We start from the raw sequence: 21,461 nt of genomic DNA, 5'->3' as shown, positions 1-21,461 counted from the left end.
ATGAGCTGTTTACGAAAAGTCCCTATCCAACCTGACATACCTGACCCAATTTTGCAAAGATGAATAGCCACAATTGATGAGTCCTGATGTGCTAAGCTGTTAGAGACGTACACAAGAAGAGTCATGCTATAACTATTGGTTTTCCAGGTTTCCTTTAACAACGTTGCCTCTGCATTTTGTTTTAGCTACCTGGCCACTTTTCGGTAAACCTATCATTTTGGCTGTTTTCAAATAAAGAGTTCTTAGAATTTTTCAACATCATAATGTTGCTTTCTTCTATTGACACCTTTTTGGTCATCGACACTAATTGATTGAGTTGAACCAAAGGAATACAATATGTGTGACTGTCATAATACGTTCAGAAGGCACTATGTATCCTTCTAATATAATAATTCTAAATAATAAGTAAGGTATTTTGTTTTATTTTGTTAGGGAAAGTTCTCACTGAATCAAATGTTCATATCACACAAAGGACAACATAATCAATGAACAAACGTCTTTTGTGTCCCAAATAATTTCAAAGCGATCTATGAAATGTGTTGACAAAATAAATTATCAGCTTCTGAAATACAGCAATACATTATGGCAAGGGCAGTTGCATTTTTAGGTGGTTGTTGCATAGGCCATGATCAGTTTTTACTCCTCCTGTAGATGTTGTTCTCCTCCTGTATTGGTTGATGGTGGTTAGGTGCACTACACAATCACACTGTTACTTTGATAATTCACAAATGTAAAATAACACTTTGTCCTGAAGCCGTGTTGCTGCTTTAGATAAAGTATTGAACAGTAGACAAGCTTAACTCCCCACTGTAAAAATGCATGAGTAGGTTATTCACTGTAAAAGTGCATGGCTAGGCCATTCACTGTAATCATGAGGAGCATTGAAGGAAGAATATGTCCAGAAAATTAAGGGGGAAAAAAAAAACAACAACGTCCGTCAGACAGCCTAAATTACATATTGATCAGTTTTAATTGCATTCCTGCCATCAGGAGGAGAAGCTTTGAAAATTCATAAAAGAGAAATAATGTAGTTTTGTGCATGATTACCTCCGGGCCATCCAAATGAATTCCATCACTTAACCTCCAGTCAAAGGGGATTATTGAGCTTTATGATGCGGCCAGTGAAATATCAATAGGACTGAATGGGGGGGTGGGGGGTTGTTGTTGGGCTTTTCCACACAGCTCTTTTGTTTGCTTGTAAATGAGCTGCATCAAACTCAATGACTGCAAAGCCAATTAACCATGGACATATCTGCTGCATTTCACACACGTTAATGAAAACACTAACACACAAAGTTGGATACATTAGGGAGGAAGATTTGCCTACAGCTGTAGTATCATTGCTACTCGATGTCTTGGTTTGGTTTTGTCTTTACCTTGCCTATAGCTGGCTAATGAGACCATGTTGCTGATGGCTGATCGAAAAGAACATATACATATTTAATACATATTATACTGTTAGCCTTTTCTGTGTATTTGTATTACTAGGAAGCTAATGGGAAAGGTTAGATTGCTCACTAGTCAGTTTGTTATCCAAACTGCTATAGAATCTACCTGTGTAGCTACTGTAGTGGATGTGCCCACCAAACAACACTGATGAGGTCATTACATGTAGTATTCTCTGGAGATTTTGACTGATATGTTTGCCATATAATATTGTTTTCTGAGACAATAAGCTCTGATAGCATATCTTTTTTGATTCAACCGAACCCATACATATTTTTTCCTGTACTCACTGCCCCTGTATTTTTTCAATTCACATACTTGGAAAGGGGCCTTCTTGGTGAATTCTGAATCCTCGGCTCCCTGACCTGAAATTCAGTATTGTATTTCCACTACTAACCATACCCTATACCCCTATGAATCAAGCAAACAATCATTACTTAGTTCATAGTCGGAGGCATCACGAAACAAAACGGACCGGTGTAATGACTTCAAAGATGAAAATGGGCCGTCGTGTATGAAATGTCAGAGGTTTCTGTGTGTCAGTTTCTGGTCCCAGTCCGCCCTTGGTATGTAGTCATAGGTATTTTCTCTAGTGGACCTGTCTGTCCATTGTGTGATGAAGGCCAGCAGCAGCCACAATTATTCTGTGATCTTCCCCACGAGCCAGATGATAATTAGAGGCTGACAAAATTCAGGAGCAGGTTGGAGAGGTATTGATTTCCTTATGTCCTGCTTTGCAGGATCAAGAAAATAAGGCATAAAATTTACTGTCTTCATAAAAGTTTTAGTAAATCAGGCCATTTGAAAGGAAGATATCGACAGCTTTTTCATTAGCATGCATAGTGTTCTCTAAAGCGTTTTGGATTATTAGCAATAAGGGATTTTCTCCTCAGTGTCTTTCATGCACCAATAAATAATGGTTTGTTTGGAAATTTTGGACGTGATTTTAATCACCCCATGCCACATATAACCCAGGCCAGGTGATAACAAGATTACTTTCCAATTTCATGTCGACATGGAGTGCATTGAGCTGTTAACCGATTCATGTGACTGTTTGTGCAGGAAGTTGAGAGTCAAACGAAGCAAAGACAATCATAAATCCTCTTATAGCTTAGAAAAGTTCAGAACTAGTGCAAAAGACAAAAAGGAAGAGTGGAACGGGATAGGACAGAATGAGAGGTTGACAGAGCACTCAGCCATGTTAGACACCTGCGGGTCTATTCATTCCCAACATGCTTAGTGTCTCCTGCATGCAAGCAGAGCAAGTCAAAAATGATGGAGGAGTTTGTGAGATGTGCTGTCGAAGCCCATAGGGTCATTACTTCTGACTGGTCAGGTGGACTATTAACGTTTTGCAGACTCGGTCTCTTCATCCTTGACTGCTGTTGATTTGTCAGCACCCGGAAACCGGACGTAAATACTTGTTTGTATGAACTGTGTATTTCAACGCCCTCTCAGGAATCTGCGATGCGTTGAATGGCCATTAAGAGAAAACAGCAGCGTTTCACTGGAGATGATTTCCTCTCAGGCTAAAAGTCACAGACACAAAATAAAAGAGTTGGAACATTTCGTGTGAGGCAATGCCGATGACTTTACTTGAATCATGTTTTGTTGTTGTAAATTTGATTTACATCTGACCCCGCTTTTGATGAGGAAAACCCACGGTCTTGCCCCAGCAGTTTGACGTGATTTCGGCGATTTCTTTTGAAAAATGACCCCATCCGTCCTTCGGCGGAATATTGAAGTAATAGAACTTTGCAATCCTGTCTTCGGCTTCCACTTTAATTACTTGTTGGCCTTTTTATTGGCCAAAGAAAATATGGCTGTCAGGGTTTATGGGGGCAAAGAGAAAAGGCTGACCTGTTTTATCTGCCCTTGCACGCGTATCAGTGTAATGATGACAAAACGGGATGTTAACTAATGATTAGTAGAAATGGTTGCAGTTAATTAGTTGGTCCTTCGTTTATCGTTCCATTTGCACATTTTGGGGAGCAATCGTTATTAATTAGGGCCATCATGCCGAAAGGGGCGAGGTGGAACCCTACAGCCAAGTTAATCAGGCTGCAATGAAAGCTCCATTATCCTGCCCCATCCCGTTGCCCTGTGATCTATTAGCATTATCTAAAAGCTGCAATGGGATCAAACACGGGGAAGAGAAGCATCAACAACAGGACATAAACAGGCTGGTTTTGATTGGCCCTTTTCCTTGGGTCACTGGTTATATGGAAAAATCGCACGTGATATTGTGTGGCTTTTTTGTGTCATCGCACACATTCCAGCTCTTTATATCGAACTGATTGGAGGAGAGGTTGGGGTGTGCTAATGTGGTGATGTGAGAGGGGTTTCATTTGAGTTTTCCAGACGTTTTTGGAGGCGGAAAAGAAATAAATGGGCTGGCAGCATGTCGGTTAGTATTTACCTGTCTGTGAACGTGATGACCAATTAATTGTTTTCTTGAAAGTCTCATGGCTGTTTCATCTAATCATTTTTTATTCAAATAATTAATATTTGAAGTACATAAGATCCTTTTAGGAAACCAAAAATTGTTTTTGATATAAAAGAAAAAAATGTAAAGTCTTTTTTTAATCACCTTTTTTTTTAATCACCCATTACTGTTTCTGGCCTACCTTATGATTCCATCTAGTGAAGAGGGTCTGCTTTCCACAGTGAAGATGACAAAGATGGCAAATCATTAAGGCTTGTGATGTCAAACCAATGAAACAAAGTAATCGAGTGGCATTAAGGTCAGAAGCCCAACCTGTTATCTCCCTCCTAATAATTCTTTCAGTGGAGCTGAAAATCATTAATTTTGCAAAGCCGTGTGTCTTCTGAAGGGCGCGTGACCCAGGTGAATGCAAATCATATTAAGGTCTCCTCCCCATGCATTTAATACCATAAAATAACTGAGGGCGTTCATGACAAATAACCTGGGATTTGGCACCAAAGTGCAAAAGGAGGAAATCAATACAACTGCCAGATAATTCAAGCCTTTTCTATGTAAATATGGTGAGCTGATATGCGTTAAGGTAAGGTTAGTGAGAAAGAGGGGGAGAAGAGAGGGGGAGACAGAGGGAGACAAAACATCAACACTCCCAGAAGTCAGTTGAATAAACTTGGAAAATGGTTCAAATGGCGCAAATATGAACATTGAAAATAAACAAATAACTTTAAAGGAAATCAATCATATCATTTAAAGAGTAAACAGCTTGAAGCGGGCTGATCTCCCTAATGGTTTTATGTAAAGGATTTTTAATTTCATCATTGATATAATGCCAGGCTTGCAGGTCTTAGAGATGGTTGCAACCAAGAGGAGGAAAAAAAAATCAATTGGGTCTAGTTCTGCGGTCTTAAGAGGTGTTTGATATTTACAGCATGGAGGTAGAGGGCCTTTGTATAAATTTACATTTTAAGAGATAAAGGACCTCTGTATTTTATCTTGTTATTGTTAATAGAAACTGTCTACTTTTATCCTGTCCCACGGAACGAAAGCCAAGCCGTCTTTTGTGTGCATGTTTGTGTGTGGAAGAGAGTACGAGGGTGTGGGAGAGTGTGTATGTGTGTTTGGGAGAGAGAGAGAAAGAGAGAGGGTCTGAGGCAATTTCAAGCCTTTATTTTCTTGATACACAAAGCCAGTCCTTGTGCGTGGCTGTTTTTTCATCCCGGGTTCCACAGCGAGGCAATCGAGGTGGCATAATTGCATGAGAGTTACAGAAATATAGGCTCGCAATTTAGTAGGAGAAGAAGGATGAGAAGAGAGGGGATGGGTGGCAGGGTTGTGAAAAAAAGCATCTGAGACAGGTTCATTTATGGTTGGAAGCGGGACAGAGAGGTTAAGACATTGTGACAAGAGACAAACTAAGTGTATATGTAAATGCTGGGAGCTGTTATCACTCCTAAAGCACGATGCAGGTTTTTACGCTTTGGAAATCTAAATTATATATAGGACACATAAAATCCACAGTGAGACACCGCTATGTAAATGATCCAGGTAATTCCTTAAATCACGGCACTTGGGGCCAAACTGCGGAGGCAAATAACAACAAAGTGTTTACATCATTTGAATGATTTAGCAGTACTTTATGTGATAGCTTTAATATACTCTGGTGTACTGAAGCAGACTTCCAGGTCACAGCGTTTCTTGCTCTATCTAGAACTCGACAGCGTTGTACGAAGCTGGCAGCACTGGAAGAAAAGAATAGAACATGCAACCTGAACTCTGTTCTCCAGACTTCATCTTCATATGTAATGTAGCTAGCAGATCATGTTAAATGGTACATGATATCTGTACAGCGGACACAGTTACGTTCATTTATGAGTTACACCGATAATTTTATGTCATTATTTCCATAAACTTGCTTTATTCAAATAATACAGAATATGTGACGGGAGTTCATTTTGACAGAAGTGCCAAAAATAATTTAAGTAATGTGACCACAGACCAAGGCTCACATCTTTGAATGCAAACACGATAGCATAACCATATCAACATTATCAAAATCACATTTGTTCACCAAGTATATATACACTTACATACTTTGTATTTGACTTGATATGATATGGGGCTGCTAATGATGAGAAAACGTGAAAAGACAGAATACAGACAGATTAGCTGACACAAACCTTACCCACTTTATACACAAATAGACAGTGCCGACATATAATGTGCATTGAATTTACATATATAAAAAAACAGTAAGGCTTGAGTTGGTGTGGTATATGGCGAATATACTGTACAACTGCTAAGATTTCTGTGGGTTTCCTGCCCACAGTCCTTAGCCATTATGTATATTGGCCATACATCACAAATCTCTGAGTTGCCTAAATGTTATTTTCAAGCTATCAGCAACACAAGTTACACTGTCAAAAGTTTAATTTCATTTAAAATGCTTAACACAATGCCAGTACATCTGCATGATGTTTTTTGGAGGGCTTCGCAGGTACTTATTATATTGCAATTGAGAATAGGCATTCATCAGGATTATACTGTTTATACCATTTTTTTTACCATTCTTTGTCTTTGACCCCTACCCTCTGTTCCACGTTGAGGACAATTGTGAATTTCTCACTTTGCGTCCCCCCAACCCTGTCTGCAGCCAGCTGTCTTCGCCCTAACCGTCTTCTCCAACTGGTCTCAAGACGCTGTGTGAAAATCCTTCTGCCTGTTGTGTGCCTCCTGCAAGGGTGGTTTTGCTTGAGGAGAAAGATAGAGCGAGACCTGACTTCAGCATCAGGAGGGCAGCCTATAAAAGAATGATAAACTACAGAATAACCAGGCAGCCAATTCTAACACGTACTGTAGCTTGTAGCATTGCAAGTTCGACTTTACTTTTTTTTTTTGCTAGCCTAAGGTAAGCGGAATTTGCCAAGAACGTCCATGCTATGCAAACTGTATATTACAGATCGCCTCTGATGTATGTTTTCAGATAAATATTACTAGCTGCCTTCCTTTTGTAGTAGCCAAAGCTTGTGCATTTGGTTCCCCATTTGTTCATTTTAGGAATCATTTAACAAAGACCCCAGTATTTGGTTTTAATGTGCCAACTATTAAAAGGTGGCCAAGCCACCCATCCACCAGGAGTGCAGGACCGCGCCTGAGCCTCACCCTAACCACATTGTTGCCTAAACGTCAGTTACAGGACAATACCTTGAAAAGCTTAGGTGTGATTCAGGGCAGGATCAAACACTTGTCCACCCAGTAGCTCTCCAGATAGAGGGGCTGTTATGTCTTTTACCCCGTAGCCTACCAAAGCAGTTATTTCACTGGGTGCTTGGATTGTGGAGACAATGGTAGGAGATAGTAGATATATGGGAGCATCATTACGGTAGTAATTTGAGGGCGGAAATGTAGGTGGCCGTGACAATGGGTTTAATGGACTGACTTGGAAAAAAACTGGTCATGCACTTACTTAATTCCAAGTTAGGCACTGTCCATAGTTTACAATAAAACGATTTACTTAGGGTCACATTTGACCCTAACATCTAACATTGCAATCAATAGTGATTAACTATAGAATATTATGCAATTTATCGTGATCCATTATTTCACTAGTGGATGTACATTTCAAGTGTCAATATAAATGAAGATTGGCATCCAGCAAAGAATCCTGATATATCTACCATATTCTACCATATACCATAGGTCAGAATCTGGACAAATCTTACTCAAAATATATCTATAATTGATCGGACTGAAACCTGACACATCTAACATGACACATCTAACTTATTCATCAACTTAACATAGCACATCTAACATTGACAGGACATTGACCTGAAACATCTAAACAATCACATGACGCATCTACTGTAACATGACATGCACAACAGATGCAGCAAATAAACTCATCAACATTGACAGGACATAAACCAGAGTTTTCTAACACGACAATCTAACCCATACAGCAACAAGAAACTTGACACATTTAACAATGACAAAACATGAACCTGGCACATCTAACGTGACACATTTACCATTGACAGGACACAATACGTAGGGAGAAGTAAAGTCCTGCCATGACCAAATCAAAACAAGCTCGTAAGGATACGGGCCTCAGAGTTGGTGAATACAGCGGGTCGGGGCACGGTGTGAGACGAGGACTAATTTCAGTGGCCACTTATACTTCTTTTCACCCTATTCTCTGTGGCTGCTGTTAAAAGAGGCATATCCCCCATCCCTGTGTCTGCTTACATTTTTAATTACCATCGTCTCCTCACCTTTGTTGTACCCACGACATGCTCAGATTAAGCAACAGCAGGGAGGGAAGACGCAAAGCCTTTCTCAGCCCTTTGCAGTCGTCCGCAGTAACCTGTTCTCCGCTCTGCAATTATGCACACTGACATGCTCTGGCGGGTACCCTGGTAGGAACACGTTCCCTTTGACACAGGATCAGGGCCCGGGGCCGGCAGGGGCCACTGACATGAAACCAGGTGTCACCAAAAAAAAACAATGAGGAAGAAGATGATGGTGAAGACTATTATTATGTTGGTGTGCATGACTGATGCGGTGGTCAGCGAAAAGGGAAAGAATAATGATGTACTCCTCAATGGGTTTGTTCAGTGGCTGACGAAGCCCATCCTTTGTTTAATCAGACACAAGTAATGAAAAGTAGGAGCAGGCTTGTGATATTAACCCATCATCCTTAGCATGTATAATTGATATGAATTGATCCGTGTCTGTTCTACAGGCCGAGAGAGAGACAGAGAGAGTGAAAATGATGGAGAAAGAGAGAGAGAACAGTTGAGAGGGGAGAGCCATTAGCGCTAGTTCGATGGAAACAGCAATGGATGGGTCAGTAGATATCAGAAGCAACGCTGTGTTAATTGTCATAAGAAGAATTGATTGGGCATCCGCTTTTGTACATACATTTGAACTGATGAATGTGTCGTTCTGAAATGTACGCATGCAATTGATGAGTGGTGTGGCGCTTCCTTATCGACTTGCCTAATGCAGGCCTGAGGATGAAGAGGTTGGGGGGTGGAGAGGTGGGGCTATGGGTGGGTGAGGTCAGATAGAAGCTAGGTAACCAATCGCTGATCAGTATGTACTCACAGGATCAGGCAGAGATGCCCGATGTACGTACATAGAGCTCATCAGGTTTGGCCTGGTTAAATATTCAGCCATGGGGTGGCAGTAGAGAGCAGCCATTTGATGATTTCCTGGCTCTCCCCCTGACAAATACTATCCTGACCTTATAATTATACCAAAATCCTTTATCCTATTAGCTGTCTTCTCATGCACTTGTATGTAGGCTGTATGTATCTCTCATTTATCATGACTATGCTAAAACACACACACACACACACACTCTCTTTAGGGTGTTTCTTACCGGTATTTGTGACACACTTATTGACTCCATGGTGACCAAGATAAAGCGCTTTAATATGTTAAACACCTGAGGCTGCACCAGGAGACGACATACACAATCACTCCTCTCCTCCTGCTTTTATTTTGTCCGCCTGCTCATCTTCCTATCGTTCCCTTCTAGAACTGTTTTTCTTCATATAGTTAGCCAGTGATATAAAGGAGTTACAGTTGTGGTCAGACAGTTCTGTGACACCGAGGTTGAGACACTTTTGGACCCAGGTCCAGAAAAATGGAGAAGAATTAACTTGGTCTCCACGAGGGAACATGCAGTTCCTAACTGAATTAGAACTGTATTTACCGGCCTTGTATGGTAATGAAGTTGTAAGCTGAGCCAAAAGCACATTAAGCGGGTCTTTCTGGCTATGTTCAGGCAGACTATGAGAGGGGGAAAGACAGCAAAGGAGGGAGAGAGAGAGACAGAGAGAGATGGAGAAGTCGACAGGGAGACGCAGACAGGCAGGGAGGAAGAAAGACAGGCAGTGGGAGAGAGATGTAATGATAAAGACAGAGGGCAAAGAGGGAGAGGGACGGAGAGGGACGGAGACAGAGGAAGGGACAGGGAGAGATGGAGAGAGAAGTCTGGAGAGAGAGGGACAAAGGCAAACAGAGATATAAAGGTCAAGGAATGGAGAAAATAAAAGGGAAGCAGTGCAGCAGATTTCAACTGAATGAAGCTTGGATGAAATGTTAAGTTGTGTCTGTTTTAGGTATGTGTCAAGGGAATTTCAGAAAAAGGATACAACAACACACACACAAAGCTATGCTAAAACTGCTCATACCATTACCAAGATTACATTCTCAACTACTGACAGAAAAGAAAATCAATCACTTATAGGCATGTACATACAAAGGGAACACAGTGGTATGCTGGCAAAAACAATATAGAGATTACGTGTGGTCAGCTTTGATAAAGATTTCCCCTGTAAAACAAATGAACGTACCATATCATCACACAGCACTGCAGCATTCAATTAGTTTCATGTGTGTGTATGGGAGATTTCCTTGCACAGATGACTGTAATCTTTTTGAGAACAATCTTTTAGTTTTTCCCTTACGCCTGTTGGTTTAAGGTCCTTTCCTTTAGGAGCACCACTTATCATCCTCATATTCATTACCCCTAGTTTTGCGCTAGTGTATATAGCAGACACATGTAAAAACAGTGCATTTCTATGATCTATGTTTAAAAAGACAAGCAAGATGGGTTAAGGGAAAAAAAATATTCTAGTAAGACAATCAGTGATTTTGTAAACCTGCATCAGGCCTTCCAGTTGAAACTATAATTAAACATTCTTGAAACAAAACAAATACTCAGCATATGGGCAGTTAAACAGTCAGCACTGTGCAGGCATTGTCACATGAAAAATTATCACTGGACCAACTGTTCTGGTACTGTCCAGTGGCAGCAGACTAGAATTAAGTTCAGAATTGGTTGTTGCGTCTTAGTGTCTCTATTGAGATGAACATTCAGACATTGCTGATTGCGGTTTTAAAATCATAGTCAATTAAAGGAAAATCATGTTTTTTGTCTTGGGTAATGCATTCTAAGGCTACATCAGAAGAGATGGTGCGACAGGAAAGGTTAACATTTTTAGTGAAGCGTCAGTGCAAGACAGAGAGATACTGTATTTTGCAGGGGAAAATGTAAAAAATGGTAGTGTACTGGGAAAGATGCTTAAATCATTGGATTTTGGATGGAGTTAAAAGGGACTTAAATTGGGTCATGGGGTCCCTTTCGGGTTTAGGCATTATCGTGTGGTGCAGGGTTGGGTTTGGGAAGAGGCTGATCAGTTATAGGTGAGGTGTTTGTGTATATGTGCATGTATATCTTCTGGGTGTGTAAGCATGAGTGATCTGATGTGCATATATATACAGGGGATATTTAAAGTCTACACACCCTTGTTAAAATGCCATGTAATTGTGAGGTAAAAGAATGAGACAAAGATAAATCAAGTCTGAACTTTTTCCACTTTTAATGTGACCTATAATGTGAACATTTCAATTGAAAAACAAACTGAAATCTTAGAGGGGGAAAATGGTTGCATAAGTGTGCACACCCTCTTATAACTGGAGATGTGGCTATGTTCAGGATTAACCAATCACATTCAAACTCATGTGAAATAGAAGTTATTACACACCTGCCATCATTTAAAGTGACTCTGATTAATCACAAATAAAGTGCAGCTGTTCTAGTAGGATTTGCCTGACATTTTCTTAGTTGCATCTCAAAGCAAAAGCCATGATCCGCAGAGAGCTTCCAAAGCATCAGAGGGATCTCATTGTTGAAACATATCAGTCAGGAGAAGGGTACAAAATAATTTCCAAAGCATTAGATATACCATGGAACACAGTGAAGACAGTCAACATCAAGTGGAGAAAATATGGCACAACAGAGACATTATCAAGAACTGTACGTCCCTCCAAAATTGATGAAAAGACAAGAAGAAAACTGGTCAGGGAGGCTTCCAAGAGGCCTACAGCAACATTAAAGGAAGTGCAGGAAGTTCTGGCAAGTACTGGCTGTGTGCTACACATGACAACAATCTCCCGTATTCTTAATATGAATGGGCTATAGGGTAGGGTGGCAGGACGGAAGCCCTTTCTTACAAAGAAAAACATCCAAGCCCTGCTGAAGTTTGCAAAAACAAACATCAAGTCTCCCAAAAGCACATGGGAAAACGTAGTGATAAATACATCCAAAAATATAATGTGACTCCATATTATTTGTAAATAAATGTTATTGTGAATGAACATATGTCTGAAGTCCTTTGTAAAGGTTAGCTACTCCTTTCATCACTAGCCTAACATTAAAATGACATGTTCCAGGGTCCACCCAGACTGTTCAGAGACCCAGACCTCAGGGATGTCAAGTCTGGTCACTTGGACTTAGGTACAGTGGGGAGTATTTGATACACTGCCGATTTTGCAGGTTTTCCCACATACAAAGCATGTAGACCTTCCCAGGAAGGCGTTTCGGAGGCATTCGAAACAGATGCCCAAGCCACCTCAGCTGACCCCTCTCGATGTGGAGGAGCAGCGGCTCTACTCTGAGCTTCTAAGGGATCGCCCAGCCACCCTGCGGAGAAAGCACATTTTGGCCACCTGTATCCGGGATCTTGTCCTTTCAGTCATGACCCAAAGCTCATGACCATAGGTGAGAGTAGGAACGTAGATTGACCGGTAAATCGAGAGCTTCGCCTTGCGGCTCAGCTCTTTCTTCACCACGACAGACCGATACATCGACCGCATTACTGCAAAAGCTGCACCGATCCGTCTGTCAATCTCCCGCTCCATCCTTCCCTCACTCGTGAAAAAGACCCCTAGATACTTAAACTCCTCCACTTGAGACAGGCACTCTCCATCAACCTGAAGTGGGCAAGCCACCCTTTTCCGACTGAGGACCATGGCCTAGGATTTGGAGGTACTGATTCTCATCCCCACCGCTTCACACTCGGCTGCAAACCGTCCAAGTGCATGCTGAAGGTCCTGGCTTGAAGGGGCCAAAACGACAACATCATCCAAAAAAGCAGAGACGAAATCGTGTGGTCCCCAAACCTGACACCCTCCGGCCCCTGGCTGCGCCTAGAAATTCTGTCCATAAAAATTATGAACAGAACCGGTGACAAAGGGCAGCCGTGCCGGAGTCCAACATGCACTGGGAACAAGTCTGACTTACTGCCGGCAATGCGGACCAAGCTCCTGCTTCGGTCGTACAGGGACCTGACAGCCCTTAGCAAAGGACCCAGGACCCCATATTCCCGAAGCACCCTCCACAGGATGCTGCGAGGGACACAGTCGGATGCATTCTCCAAATCCACAAAACACATGTGGATTGGTTGGGCAAACTCCCATGAACCCTCCAACACCCCGTAGAGGGTATAGAGCTGCATCCTCCGGTCCACCTTCTTAAAAAGAGGGACCACCACCCCGGTCTGCCATCCCAGAGATGTTGCACAGGCGTGTCAACCAAGACAGCCCCACAACATCCAGAGACTTGAGGTACTCAGGGCGGATCTCATCCACACCCGGTGCCTTGCCACCGAGGAGTTTCTTGACCACCTCTGTGACTTCAGCCCAGGTGATGTACGAGTCCACCTCTGAGCCCTCATCCTCTGCTTCCTCAATGGAAGACGTGACGGCGGGATTGAGGAGATCCTCGAAGTACTCCTTCCACCGCCTGACGACATCCCCAGTTGAGGTCAACAGCTGCCCACCTCTACTGTAAACAGCATTGGTAGGGCACTGTTTCCCTCTCCTGAGGCGCCGGACGGTTTGCCAGAATCTCTTCGAGGCCAGCCGATAGTCCTTCTCCATGGCCTCACCGAACTCCTCCCATGCCCGAGTTTTTGCCTCCACAACCACCCGGGCTGCATTCCGCTTTCCCTGTCGGTACCAGTCAACTGCCTCAGGAGTCCCACAAGCCAACCAGGCCTGATAGGACTCCTTCTTCAGCTTGACGGCATCCCTTACTTCCGGTGTCCACCATCGGGTTCGGGGATTGCTGCCTCGACAGGCACCGCAGACATTACGGCCACAGCTCCGAGCGGCTGCTTCGACAATGGCGGTGGAGAATATGGTCCACTCGGACTCAATATCTCCAACCTCCCTCGGGATCCAGTCGAAGCTCTGCCGGAGGTGGGAATTAAAGATCTCTCTGACCGGAGTCTGCCGAGTCTGTCCGCCATCGGATCCAACTCACCACCAGGTGGTGATCAGTTGACAGCTCCGCCCCTCTCTTCACCCGAGTGTCCAAGACATACGGCCGCAAGTCAGATGAAACGACAACAAAGTCGATCATCGACCTGCGGCCTAGGGTGTCCTGGTGCCACATGCACTGATGGACACCCTTATGCTTGAACATGGTGTTCGTTATGGACAAACTGTGACTAGCACAGAAGTCCAATAACTGAACACCGCTCAGGTTCAGATCAGGGGGGCCGTTCCTCCCAATCACACCCCTCCAGGTGTCACTGTCGTTGCCCACGTGGGCGTTGAAGTCCCCCAGTAGAACGATAGAGTCCCCAGTCGGAGCACTTTCCAGCACCCCTCCCAGAGACTCCAAGAAGGTCGGGTACTCTGCACTGCCGTTCGGCTCGTAGGCACAAATTACAGTGAGAGACCTGTCCCCAACCCGTAGGCGTAGGGAAACGACCCTCTCGGTCACCGGGGTAAACTCCAGCACATGGCGGCAGAGCTGGGGAGCTATAAGTAAACCCACACCAGCCCGCTGCCTCTCACCATGGGCAACTCCAGAGTGGTGAAGAGTCCATCCTCTCTCAAGGAGTGTGGTTCCAGAGCCCAAGCCGGGCGTAGAGGTGATCCCGACTACCTCTAGTCGGAACTTCTCAACCTCACGCACGATCTCAGGCTCCTTCCCCGCCTGCGAGGTGACGTTCCACGTGCCTAGAGCTAGTTTCCGTGTCCAGGGATCTGGTTGTCTAGGCCCCCGCCTTCGACTGCCGCTCGATCCTCTCCGCACCGGCCCCTTATGGTCCCTCCTGTGGGTGGTGAGCCCACGAGAAGGCGGCCCCATGTTGCTCCTTCGGGCTGAGCCCGGCCGGGCCCCATGGGGAAAGGCCCAGCCACCAGGCGCTCGCGTACGAGCCCCAACCCCGGGCCTGGCTTCAGGGTGGGGCCCCGGCTGCGCCATACCGGGCAACGTCATTAAGGGGGTTTTTAACCGCTCTTAGTCTGACCCGTCGCCTAGGACCTGTTTGCCTTGGGAGACCCTACCAGGGGCATATAGCCCCAGACAACATAGCTCCTAGGGTCACTTGGGTACTCAAACCCCTCCACCACGTTAAGGTGGCAGTTCATGGAGGGGGTTACAGTACATATTTTGTGAATACAACATATTCACTCGTAAAACAGACAAACCGATTAATCATATACAAACGGGATAATTCACAACAACTAGTAACATGGATGGATAGCTTTCACATGGTGGAAAAACCCCTATTTCCTTCACACTCAATAAAACTGTTTCGGCTCCATCATTTACAGATTTCTTTGCAGATTATCCTATCTACCTAGTTCATACAAATCACACACAAGTTTGACACAAAACGAACATCATTTAAAGAGTATTTTACATACCCGTGAAATCAGTAGAGAAACACAAACTTGTAGCGCATTCGGTCTTAGCACATATTTATTTCTGCGCAAACTCAGGACCACTGCCTCCCTAATGCAATTCCACAGCAGCACCTATTGGTGAGGTGGACAAACTACAGTTTTGTATCTGATAAGACTTGTTAACACAGTACAACAATGTAAAAAAAATAAGAGGGTGTCTGTTAATAGAATTAACTTTTAATAGAGGCCATTTTCTAACCCTCTACATATACCATAAGTATCTACACTATAGCATGGATGTGTGCTAGGAGCTTCTATTAACGATAGACTTCTAAATGACATGTTGGGAGGTCTCTTTAATGATGGCAAGCTCCTAAATAAGACTAGAACACAACGTGTTGGGACGTCTCTTTAACAATGGCAAGCACCTAAATATGACTACAACACAACGTGTTGGGAGGTCTCTTTAACGATGACAAACACCTTAATACGACTACAACACAACGTGTTGGGAGGTCTCTTTAACGAGGACAAACTCATCATTAAAGAGACATGGCAATTTATCCTAAAATCAGAAATTACTAAAACACTCTCCCAAACAGTCATTAACATTAGTTTACCTTGGCCAACACAATGAATCCAACGGACAGGAACCGTCCCACTTAATCAGTCCAAACTGATCAAATGGATGGGGCGTTGACTGCAGTGGTTGTTTGACATGCAGCAAGGACAAACATTTCTACAATGTTCTTGTAAAGTTTGATCCATAACCCGTACAGTACAATAAAGCATATCAGACTATTCAGCTTTTCGTGGGAACAGGGGAAATCCAAACACTACAGATAACACTGCATGATTAATCAAATTATTATTGAAATTGCGATATTGACATGTGTAATATCCAAATCGCCAACATACGGATTTTCAGCTCCAAAAATGGTGAATGAAATTTGCTTCATGCGAGGCAACAGGGAAGCATTGTACACTCACCTAAAGGATTATTAGGAACACCTGTTCAATTTCTCATTAATGCAATTATCTAATCAACCAATCACATGGCAGTTGCTTCAATGCATTTAGGGGTGTGGTCCTGGTCAAGACAATCTCCTGAACTCCAAACTGAATGTCAGAATGGGAAAGAAAGGTGATTTAAGCAATTTTGAGCGTGGCATGGTTGTTGGTGCCAGACGTGCCGGTCTGAGTATTTCACAAACAATTTTCACGCACAAGCATTTCTAGGGTTTTCAAAGAATGGTGTGAAAAGGAAAAAACATCCAGTATGTGGCAGTCGTGTGGGCGAAAATGCCTTGTTGATGCTAGAGGTCAGAGGAGAATGGGCCGACTGATTCAAGCTGATGGAAGAGCAACTTTGACTGAAATAACCACTTGTTACAACTGAGGTATGCAGCAAAGAATTTGTGAAGCCACAACACGCACAACCTTGAGGCAGATGGGTTACAACAGCAGAAGACCCCACCGAGTACCACTCATCTCCACTACAAATAGGAAAAAGAGGCTACAATTTGCACGAGCTCACCAAAATTGGACAGTTGAAGACTGGAAGAATGTTGCCTTGTCTGATGAGTTTCGATTTTTGTTGAGACATTCAGATGGTAGAGTCAGAATTGGGCGTAAACAGAATGAGAACATGGATACATCATGCCTTGTTACCACTGTGCAGGCTGGTGCTGGTGGTGTAATGGTGTGGGGGATGTTTTCTTGGCGCACTTTAGGCCCCTTAGTGCCAATTGGGCATTGGTTAAATGCCACGGCCTACCTGAGCATTGTTTCTGACCATGTCCATCCCTTTATGACCACCATGTACCCATCCTCTGATGGCTACTTCCAGCAGGATAATGCACCATGTCACAAAGCTCGATTTATTTCAAATTGGTTTCTTGAACATGACAATGAGTTCACTGTACTGAAATGGCCCCCACAGTCACCAGATCTCAACCCAATAGAGCATCTTTGGGATGTGGTGGAATGGGAGTTTCGTGCCCTGGATGTGCTTCCCACAAATCTCCATCAACTGCAAGATGCTATCATATCAATATGGGCCAACATTTCTAACGAATGCTTTCAGCACCTTGTCGAATCAATGCCACGTAGAATTAAGGCAGTTCTGAAACACAGTATTAGTATGGTGTCCCTAATAATCCTTTAGGTGAGTGTATGTCCGTAATAGTTTTTCTGCGGGTGCTGTAAGTATTTTTGTAGATTACTTGGATACCTGGAATAATTTTGCTGAAATACTTGATGGATTTTCAATGTTAGTTTGAGTTAACACTGCAACTCCAAGCAAAGACATCTGCTTCAAGCTAACGAGTGGCACCAAGATATTGTCCCACATACAAAACAGCATGGTGTTTAAAAGTTTCGGATTCAATGTCGGGGTCTACAAACATACTTAATATGGGAGAACATATACCTCAAGGGTTGGGAAATTTTGCCTAACCAGCTGTGGCAATGGCAGAAACATGGCAAAAGCTTTAAATGTCATTGCTTTAAATGAAGAATTTAATATTTCAACACAGGCTGCACCTTCAAATTGGTATTTTTGGGGGTTTGATTGTGGGTGTGTCTGTATGAGGAGGGTGTGTGTTGGGGTGTAGGTGTGCTCAAAAAAAAATATTTGTTGAAATTATACTAATATTGATGGTCTTGCTGATTTTACGGAGCAGATAATGTCTGCTCATTCATGGCTGAACTACTACCCCCAAAAACAAGGTACAGTTTTCTGAAACAAAGCTGTAACAAGACAGTAAAAAACGATTCCAAAAGAATGTGTCAGGGCCAAACTATATCAGTTACTACTTCAAAAGTGATGCCTGTCTCTTAGGTGTGCTTCCACCTACTTTTACTGTCATGTTATAATAACTCCCCCTTTGTCCATTTGCTGGAACCCATTTGTATACGTCTCCGTTTCCTCTGCTGTGCAGTGGCTTGGTCGGATGCTCTATTAATCTTTCTATATGAACGGTTACTCTGGCTGATGAAATTGGGACCAATGAGGCGAACCCCCACCTATTGGGATAGGGCTCATTCATCTTTATTTGATTCTTGGGTGACACCGGGGCACACTCATGACAGAGGTTAAGTCAGTGAGTGGCCGTTGCCTTCTTGTTTGCTCTTTCATCTGCCTCCAGGAAAAAGGAGTGGCGGGGAAGCACCGCAGTTTCATGTCAATTTCATGGGGACACAAAGTGGAACATCGGATAACTCCTGCTACACGGCTGATTTCACACACAGTCTCCAGCGAAAAGGTCGCAAAGAAATGTATATAGCAGCGTGAGTTGTCGTTGACAATTAGCAACTACTCTAGATCTGAGTCAGATGGGAAAGTAGAAAGTATTACTTGTCAATGCAGTTAACTCTCTCATATAATATTTCCACAGCGCCTTGTGGGATTTTGTCATTATTTGCTATGACCCATGACTAAAATGTATTTGGTGTGCACCGAGTGAGACTGTTTAAGAACACAAAGATGAGTTCACACAAAATGAAAAGATCTGACTTAGAAGAGTCATTTAGGTCAGTAACGGAATATCGTGTGTTAACTCAGGGCTAGTTAAGACTAGTTAACTAGTAAACTCTCCTTCTAATCAGGGAAAAACTCCAATGCAAGACACCAGGTGAGTGTAATTAACTAGCAGGCAGAAACGAAAAACCCAATAGTTTCAGCCCTCCAGGGCTGGAGTTCCATAGCCATGCTGTATGAGGTGACTGTTTAAACAATTAGCAATGCGGTCAAGACCACACGACTGATATCAGACAGTCTGTTTCCTCGTTAGACGGCAGGCCATGGTAGCCTGTCCTATGACGTCATGGAGGAGCGGAAAGCATCAGAAAAAAGCATCCTGCTTGGGGCGTGTGCGTTGGAATCACGCTCAAGCATCTCTTTGGGTTAAAGCAGTAGTCCTTCTCATATTACAGAGACATTCCAGTCACAGAACAACAGGAAGAACCACCAAGTTAGGTCCATTACATTCATTAAGATTGTTTAATGTCCACACTGGAGCATGCACACCAAAGCATGAGTCATATCACCCCTCCATCCTATTTTTAAATAAAAAGGCGCCTCCTTGATGATCTATAGCGAACCCAATACCTTACTAATTTTCTGTTGCCTACGCTTGCAGGCTCAATGGTAGCACTTTATAATGACTCGTCTGGGTGGATGAGTGTTCTCTTTGAAACCAATGCCTCTGATGAGTATCGGAAACCCTGCTGTCCCTGTAATAATTACACGCAGGCCGGCAAAGACATACACGTGAATGCACACTCAAACAAACACGCACAACGGCAAAACAGCAATTGTTCTCCTCGTATCCCCTTACACATTGTCCCAAATTGTGTCCGGATGTTACCAGAACAGAATACCTAGCCCTAAAGGCGATTTGTGTTTTCCCATATCCCCCCCAGTCCAAAACCATAACACTAACTGTTACTGGCTCATCGTATGCTTTCACGCTGTGAATGAGGGGAACAAACACCAGAGCAGTGTGATTAAATGCGGCCCTCCAGCAGGCGTGTCAGCTTGTCAGATCCCAGCGCACACATCTGACCGTGCATCTGTGCATCAATTGCTTGTATTGTTACCTCCCAGTGGGGGTACACTGTAAACCTGTTAGATGCGGAGAGCTTTTACACAGACACACACACACACACGCACGACCACATGCACACAGACACACACCGACATGCACAAACAGACAGACAGGCTGGTCTACAGGGTACACTGGAGGCCCCACACACGTGTGCCCAGCACCTCTCATCTCCTCCCTCCTCCTCATCCCCCTGGAGTTGGACGGACAGGAGGGGACACTGATTGTTATGGTCCGAAAGCGTTTCCTTGGCAGCCGACCCAGTCATTGCTGTCTGTTCTCCGCTGTGCCAGGCACAATAGATTATGGCCACCGCGCTGTTCGGTGTCATCTCTACTTATGCGAGACCGTGCACAGACATATCACGTGTTCGGCCACTTGCTCGACCCTGACGCAACCAAATAAAGAGTGTCAGCAGTCAAAAGTGGACGTTTCATTTTATAGAGATGCTACGTATGGAATATGCATCCATGCCCACACTGTCTCTCAAGCTTTGATGTTAGGAAGCTTGAGGGGAGTTGTAAAGGAGAACGTGTCTGTTTTCGCCTTTTGTAATGCCTTCTGATTTTGCTGTATTTTTTTTTTCCAGTTTCACAGAGAAATATGTGTAAAAGTCAGAGTACAGAGCGTGTCACAGCTGTCAGTAGAAACAATGTTCCCCCTACCTGGTGTTGAATTGAACTGACAAGATGTCATTACAGAGAAGTGATATTCTGGCATGGATTCGTTTTCACTCGTCTGTATGTCAGAGATACATAAACAGATACAGAGAACCTTGCTGGATGAATTACATCACATTGCTCATTTGCTCTGTGTGATTCAGACACTCACTGATTGGTGCGTTACTTTGAAGCAAAACAGTTGTGAATTTATTGGCAGGATAAAAAAGATACATTAAGGAATGATATTTTGTCTCCCTATGTTTCATTAACAAAAAGAAATGTTTTGAAAAACCACTTGTTGTTTCTGAAATACCTATTTACAGTTGTTTGTTGGCTAGTGTGGTACTTTTATTGTGGTGACTTTTATTTTGAAAGGTTGTAGGAGTTGCTGGGAAATGGAGAGATTCTGGGAGAGATTGGAGGGAGAGTGCAAAGGGTTTGAGGAGATGGTAGTTGTGTTTTTGATAACTTTCTTTAGAGGTACTCAGGAAATGCACCTTGAAGTCTTAGTTAAAGAGTTGCTTTGTCCCTTTCATTCATCCTACAGTCAGCCTTACACTAGCTACAAAAGTGTTTGCCAAAGTTGCATAAACATTATATTAAACATTAAAACATTACGTGGCATGAAAGTAATAAAGTTTTGTTTATGGGTTCCCATTTTCTATACAAAAACGTTTGGAGCTTGTTTTGACAAACATTTGTTGGCATGTGTTATTGTATCATTTGGTCTTAAATATTAACTTAACAAGCTAGCCAGCTATGCAAGGATGAGGAACACTGGTTGTCTCTCGTCAGGTCAGACATATTTAA

The sequence above is a fragment of the Esox lucius genome, chromosome 20 (genome assembly GCF_011004845.1).
Source record: "Esox lucius isolate fEsoLuc1 chromosome 20, fEsoLuc1.pri, whole genome shotgun sequence".
Lineage (NCBI taxonomy): Eukaryota > Metazoa > Chordata > Actinopteri > Esociformes > Esocidae > Esox > Esox lucius.
This window is presented reverse-complemented; position numbering follows the sequence as displayed.